At 34.0% G+C, this 7549-nt stretch overlaps 1 pseudogene; it reads right to left on the bottom strand.

Annotated features, from left to right (window-relative positions):
• Nucleotides 1-3499: 3499 nt before the first annotated feature.
• On the bottom strand, nt 3500-3707 carry LOC115893284 (annotated as a pseudogene).
• Nucleotides 3708-7549: the final 3842 nt, after the last annotated feature.

Below are 7549 nucleotides of genomic sequence, written 5' to 3'. Positions count from 1 at the left end.
CTGCATAGATTGATGTGTTTTACAGGTGAAATCCTACGTATTGGATGTTTATGGGAGCTTCTTTAGTGTTAAGATCTATAAATATGTAAAAGGACATGTAGGGATCCCTGATTTTAGCCTGTTAAAAACAGGCATTAAGATCAATTTAATTTGTAAGATGACAAGACAAAATAATATAATAAGACAAAAAAGAAAACACCTGTATGTCTTCTTTTTGCACCTGTTTTACATGATATTGAGTTGCTGATGTTTCAGTTAAAATCATGAACATGGAAGTTGTATGATCTTTAAGTTTTGCTGTTATGTTTATGAAACAGATCACTGTTTCAAAAATCCAGAACACTAGACCAATCCCATTGAGCAGTGACTACTATCCTGACTAGATAATTGTAATGTGTACAATAATTAAAATGTTCAGATCGGGTTTATTCTCTGCTAGATAGTAACAAAGATTTATGGGTAGCTATAATTAACCTCTATTGATGTAAATTACGAGCTTTTAAGGATCTTGCCATTGTTTACCATGCAATTCTCTTAAAAGATGTCTGAAGCAGCATAGATTAAAGAGTATATACAGCAAGACTTGTAGCCATAGTCATTCAGTATGGAAAAATAAATAGATGCTAACAGTGACATGCAGAGGTCATTTAGTTTTTGTTCACTATAAATTATTTAATTTTTTCCCTTGTTAGGTATAAGAAGGCCATTTATGGCATCAAATAATTTTCTCAGAATGAGCTCAGGCTCTCAGTGGAGCTACTAGGCCAACCTATGAAAGGTGGAAGATATTATTGATTTTCTCAACATCCACCTACTATTATTGTCTCCAAGGTTAGCTGAAGAGATGTAGTGAAATTCTGCCCCAAATGAGAACATAATGGAGACTAGACCTTTGGGTCGTGTCATTATATTTCAAGTATCAGGGCTTCGCCTCTACTAGTTCCTTTGTTACATCTGTTCCTAGAGTGCTTTCTTTTTTGTGGTTCTTATAAGGTCCCTGATATTACCTTTGCCAACATCAAGGGCAGAATCACAATAGAAAGCACAGACGTGTAGCTCAGCAGTGGAAAGTTACTTAAAATAGAACTATTATTTTAAAATTGACATAAGAACCATAGTTTCAATTTATTTTGAATTTGAACACTAAAGTCTTCTGCTTGTATTTCTTTCCTATCTGTCTGTCTATGAATTGTGATATGTATATCACAATTTATTTTGTCGATTCAAAGTATATCTAACCATAATCTGAATTCATCTTAAAGACATTTATAAATTTATAATTTTTAAAATTGAGAAACTTTCATACCTGCAAGAGACTGAAGTAGAATTAGTGCCAAGTATTGGGGAATTTCTATTGTCATGGGTCAAAACCTCACATTTATTTCCCTAATTACTTCTTCCAGTAGTCTCTGCTCTATTTCTATATAACAGGCCCTGTATTTCAGGACCTATACTTTTTCTTTCCTCAGGCAGCTCTTGTTACCAACTGTTAAATCAGAAATTATGCAGGATTTGAGATATTACCCTGCTAATATAACTGCCATAATTTTATAAACACATATGTACACACACACACACACACACACATATATATGTACACACATACATATATACATGGATTCCTGCGTATATATGTACATATATGGTATATATGAAGTGTATCTAAAATATATAAATCTCTATATATGTGCGTATATCTCTCTCTCTGTTTTTGTCAATCTATATCTACTAATGTGAACGCCATACTTCTAGATCAGAGAACAGACCTTTAATTTACTCATACCTAGAATAATCTTAGAAGCAGTGGCTGCCCATGCACCAATTCTCCACAGAGTGAAAAAATGGTAGCAAAATGTACATGCTCTGTCCCCTGTACGTGCAGGGCTTTTGCACCAGACAAAATGCATCTGAGAATTATAAAACCCGGAACTTATTTAGGAAAGCTGGTACATTACACCATTCTCCCTCTGAAGAAGAGTGAGGGAGGCCTTTGTTCTGGAATGTCAGCACATCCTGTCTGAGAAAGAGTGAAGGAAGGGGGCTGAGGAGGTCTTTAACTCTCTTTTACTACTCTAAAATATAAACAAATGACTTGGGATTCATTATCCTTAGAACGTAAGCAAAACGATTCAAGGAAGAAGCAATTTTACTCTTCATCGACAATAAAAAAAAATTTCTGGCTTCAAAGGCATGCTTGCCATGCAACCTTCTTTAAATCAAGATACCAGTAGTCTTTGCTCTGAAAGCCCTGACCATGCAGAAACATGCAAATATTCATGAACCCTTATTATCCAACACCACCATAATGTGTGTAATGATTAATAATGAGTGTCAACTTGATTGGATTGAAGGATGCAAAGTATTGTTCCTGGGTGTGTCTGTGAGGGTGTTGCCAAAAGAAATTAAAATTTGAGTCAGTGGACTGGGAGAGGTAGGCCCACCCTCAATCTGGGTGGGCATGATCTAATCAGTTGCCAGTGTGGCTAGAATAAAGCAGGCAGAAGAACGCGGAAGGACTTGACTTTGTGAATCGTCTGGCCTTCATCTTTCTCCCATGCTTGATGCTTCCTGCCCCAAATATAAGAACTCCAAGTTCTTCAACTTTTGGACTCTTGGACTTATACCAGGGATTTGCCATGGCCTCTTGAGTCTTTCGCCACAGACTGAAGGGGGCACTTTTGGCTTCCCTACTTTTTAGGTTTTGGGACTCAGACTGGGTTCCTTCCGAGTCCCAAAGGCCAGCTTGCAGATGGCCTACTGTGGGACTTCACCTTGTGATCTTTTGAATCAATTCTCCTAACAAATTCCCCTTCATGTATACACATATCCTATTCTGTCTACTTAGAGAAGCCAGACCAAATACAATGTGCTTCCTCATATGTTCACCAATCCTGGGATTATAAACTCCAAGAAATCTCTCTCTTCTTTTAAACTATCGTCCTCAAATTAATAGCACATCTTTTCCTCTATCATCCTGAGCAGCTAGCAAACAGTTTTCAATAATTTTAAACAATTCTCAAAAGATAACAAGAGCCAGTGCCTTCAAATGGTTGGTGATTTCTTCTTTATAAAAGACATCCTTAATGAAAGGAAAGTCAAAGTATGAAAATAATATGACACAAGACAAAACAATATGGGATAAATAAAAAATTCAGCACCTAACAATTTATGCTGCCAAAGGTTCCTTCGTTTCAGCCTTGCCTGATAGTAGATCCTCCTCTCACCCAATGACTTTTATTACTGTAAATGTAATTTTGCATTGTACAGCCTCCACAAATTTTGATATGGAAAGCTTTAAATGTTGTTCTAAGTGTTTAAACAATGTTCTTTGTCTTTCCTTTTTCTTTTCATGTTATTTTAATTTAGAACTAGAAAACATCTTGGAAGAAATAAAAAGGAAGAGACCACGAAATATTCAGCAACCTTTCACTCCATGAGCTTCTCAAACCCTCACTTGTTCACCCATCCCTAAGATGGAAAACACTCCTCGAAAACATATTCAGCTACCAGCAATTATGTTATTAATAGGAATATGAACCAATTACATAGAAAATCCAATGAATCCCATTATAGCAAATCTTATTGCTGTTGCCATGGCAATCTTCTGAAATTCTTTTCTATCAGGTTTGGAGCATCTTTTAACTAGCTGAACTGAGTCCTTTACAAGCTGCCAACTTTGGCTCAACAAACTGCATTACATGATCCATGATTGCCTGTACCAGTTAAGATGCCCAAACCATGTTCTTTCATTTGAGGAGACAATCAAATATTTTTGAACAGGGTTGTGTCCATAATGGTAATTTATAATAATTATTTCAATGGCAATTGGGTCAAAATATTAATGTGGATAGATAGGAGACTGGGAAAACATGGCAGAGAATATTGCAATAATCTAGGTGTAAGACCATACATACATATATCATTGTAGCAATTAAAGTAATAAAAAGAAGACTTTGAAAGTAGGAGACATTTGAAAATAGTAACTTATACATGAGTTTTCAAGTATGGGAATAGTTAAAATTCAAAATCAACGACACTTATGTGGTGAGAATAATGAAAATATCCTTGATTAAAAGTAAAGTAAGAAAAGAGAACCCAGAAACAAATCCATGTATTTACAGTCAACCTGTTTTAGACAAAGTTGACAAAAATATACATTGTGGAAACATACATCTCTTCAATAAATGGTATTGTAAAAACAGGATATCCATATGCAGATGAATAAAATTAAACCCCCATTTCTTGCCATATGAAAATTAAATCAAAATAGATTAAAGACTTAAATCTAAGGGTGGAAACTATAAAACTACTAGAAGAATACATTGGGGAAATACTTCAGGACATTTGTCTGAGCAAAGATGTCTTGAGTAAGACCTCAAGAGCACAGACACTCAAAGCAAAAATGGACAAATGAAATCCCATCAACCTTACAAGCTTTTGCATAACACAGGAAATAGTTAGCAGAATGAAGGACAATCTACAGAATGGAAGGAAATATTTTTAAACTATTCAAATGGCAAGGAGTTGGCCAACAGGTATATGAAACCATGCTTAACATTACCAATCATGAGAGAAATATAAATCAAATGGCTTTTATCCAAAAGTTAGAAAATAAAAAAAGCTAACAGGGATGTGAAGAAAAATGAATCTTTGTACACTGTTGGTAGGAATGTAAATTACTAAAACCACTATTGAAAACAATATGGAGGTTCCCCTAAAAATTATAAATAGAACTACTTTATGATCCAGAAACCCCACTGCTGTATATAAATTCAATGAAAATAAATCAGTATATTAAAGAGATATCTGCATTCTCATTTTTATTGCAGCACTATTCACAATAGCCAAATTATTGAATGAAACTAAGTGCCCATCAACAGATAAAAAGATAATGTCATATATATCCATAATAGAATATTATTCAGCCATAAAAATAATAAAATTCTGTCATATGTAGCAACATTGATGGAATTTGAGGTCAATATGTTAAATAAAATAAGCCATACGGAAGAACAAATATTACATGTTCTTACCATATATGGGAGTTAAGAAAAGTGATCTAGGGAGGCCAAGGTGGGCGGATCACGACGTCTGCAGATAGAGATCATCCTAGCTAACACGGTGAAACCCTGTCTCCACTAAAAATACAAAAAAAGAAAAAAGAAAAAAAAAAAAATTAGCCAGGCGTGGTGTCCCAGCTACTTGGGAGGCAGGAGAATGGCGTGAACCCAGGAGGCGGGGTTTGCAGTGAGCCAAGATCCTGCCACTGCACTCCAGCCTGGGCCACAGAGTGAGACTCCATCCCTCCCGCCAAAAAAAAAAGCGATCTAATGAAAGTAAAGAGTAGATTGATGGTTATCAAAGGCTGAGAAAGGTATTGGGAAGGGTGGGTCAAGAGGAGCTGGTTAATAGGCACAAAAATACAGTTACTAGAAATTAGCTCCAATGTTCAGTAGCACAATAGAGTGACTACATTTAATAATAATTTATTGCATGTATATTTCAAGATAACTAGAGAGTCGATATGAAATGTTTCTAACACAAAGAAATGAGAAGTGTTTGATAGACATCTCAATATTCAGATTTAGTCATTGCACATTGTACGCTTGTATCAAAATATCACATGTACCCCATAAATATGTACAGGGAAAGGGGAGTTTATTTAAGAAATATTATGTTTTGAATTCTTGTTAGAATAGCTGTGTAAAATGGTACAATATTCTATTGTACACTATATATGTACAATACATAGTGTCACTATGAGAACACTGGGCTTAATTAATCTTGGGTATGGCAAATAAAATTATACTTGTGTTTTTTCTATTAGAACCCCTAATTTGTCTCTGCTCTTCTTCACTTAATGAAGCCATATTTCTCGTGGTAACCTAGTCTCATAGACAAGAATGACACACGTTTCTTATGAAGTTTTCACTACTGTGACATTGTTTTCAGGAACGTTAATTGTCAAAGGTGGCATCGAAACTTCACAGCTCTTCACTTAGCCTCTGAAATCTTTCAATGTATTTTCAGTATGTGTTCCAGAGTATATATCTTTTTGTCTTAAGAAACTAATACTACGTAGTTCAACTTTATTCCATTAGAGATATTACATTATAAGCTCTGGCTAATTCAGTGAATTAGTAGTATATTCATGTTTAGTGAATCAATATAATTGCACATCTAATCATAGTTATTTTTTCTGTGCAATTTTAATGCATGTTACAGATGAATAGAAAACTGTACTTCTAATATTAATTAATGACCATTTGTTCTTTTTAAGTGTTATTGCAAAAAATGTTTTAAATAATCATTGTCTGCTTAGCTTTTCTGTAATACAGGGGTTACAATCTGATATCAACATATACCTTTACATTTATTTGCAGGGGTCACAATCTGATATCAACATATACTTTTACATTTATTTGCTTGTATTTTCATAGAATTTTATGTGAATTATAGGCATTAAATCTTAAAGCTTTAAAATTCCCTAAGAAGGTATAACTAACATGATGTTATAATTGAAGAGCAAGCATATATACAACCCTGAGCTAATCTAATTTTCCAATTTATTTAAAAAGATTTAAAGAATTAGACTCATGTTAATAAGTAAGCTTATCTTTAGAACTCCCCCGATAATACAGTATGGTGCATATCTGCATGTGGTATCTAGAAACTTTTAGCAATCTCAGGATCACAAGTCCTTATTTTTTTTCCAGTGGCTATATTTGTTTGAATAGACAGATGTAACAGGGGTGAGCATATACATGATATGTAGGAAGTTTAACTTTTTATAGATGGTACTATAATGGTTAAACTGTCCAAATCGATAAACTTTCATATTTTTCAGACTATAGACTACTTAGACCAGGTAAAATGCATATGCCAAATGATTTAACCTGGGGATGAAGATGTTTTCCCATGAAGGAGAGGGGATAAACATAAGAACTTCATGTTCCTGGTTAAAATATTTAATATAGCTCTCTCTTTCAATGTCACACCCTCTTTTTGACTTTTGTTGTAGATTTAACTGTGAAGTTGGGGAGAAAACACACATTGAACTCTGTGTTGACATGAGAATATGCAATAATCCTACTTGGGTTAGATTTTGAGAGACCCTGGATTTAAAAAGAAAACATTTTTATGAGTAATAGTCTTGATGTTGGAAATCCATAAGGATAACTAGGTCATAATGATGAATAAACTCATAGTAAAGTTAGCACAAAATGAAACTTTATCAATTTATATTTTTGAGATAGAAAAATAGTTTGCATAAATTAAGGCACAGGTTTAGAAATATTTTATAATATTTTTCAAATGCATGTAATTTTTTTACAAATATTAAACTAAATGAACTAAGAGAGAATTAAATATACATCTATTTGTAAGAACACTTCCTACTTTTGAAATACTTTATTTGTGGAAGTAACTTTAAGGGACAAATATAAAGAATGCCATGGAAGCAACCCTATGATAAGTCATCTGTTTTTCTGTAATCTGCCTTATTGTTTATCTTGTTAAGAAACTTGTTGAGCAATTCTGCTGCATCTAC

Source organism: Rhinopithecus roxellana, chromosome 14 (assembly GCF_007565055.1).
Source record: "Rhinopithecus roxellana isolate Shanxi Qingling chromosome 14, ASM756505v1, whole genome shotgun sequence".
Classification (NCBI taxonomy): Eukaryota; Metazoa; Chordata; class Mammalia; order Primates; family Cercopithecidae; genus Rhinopithecus; species Rhinopithecus roxellana.
The sequence above is the reverse complement of the archived record's forward strand: the minus strand, read 5'-3'. Positions and strand labels throughout refer to the sequence as shown.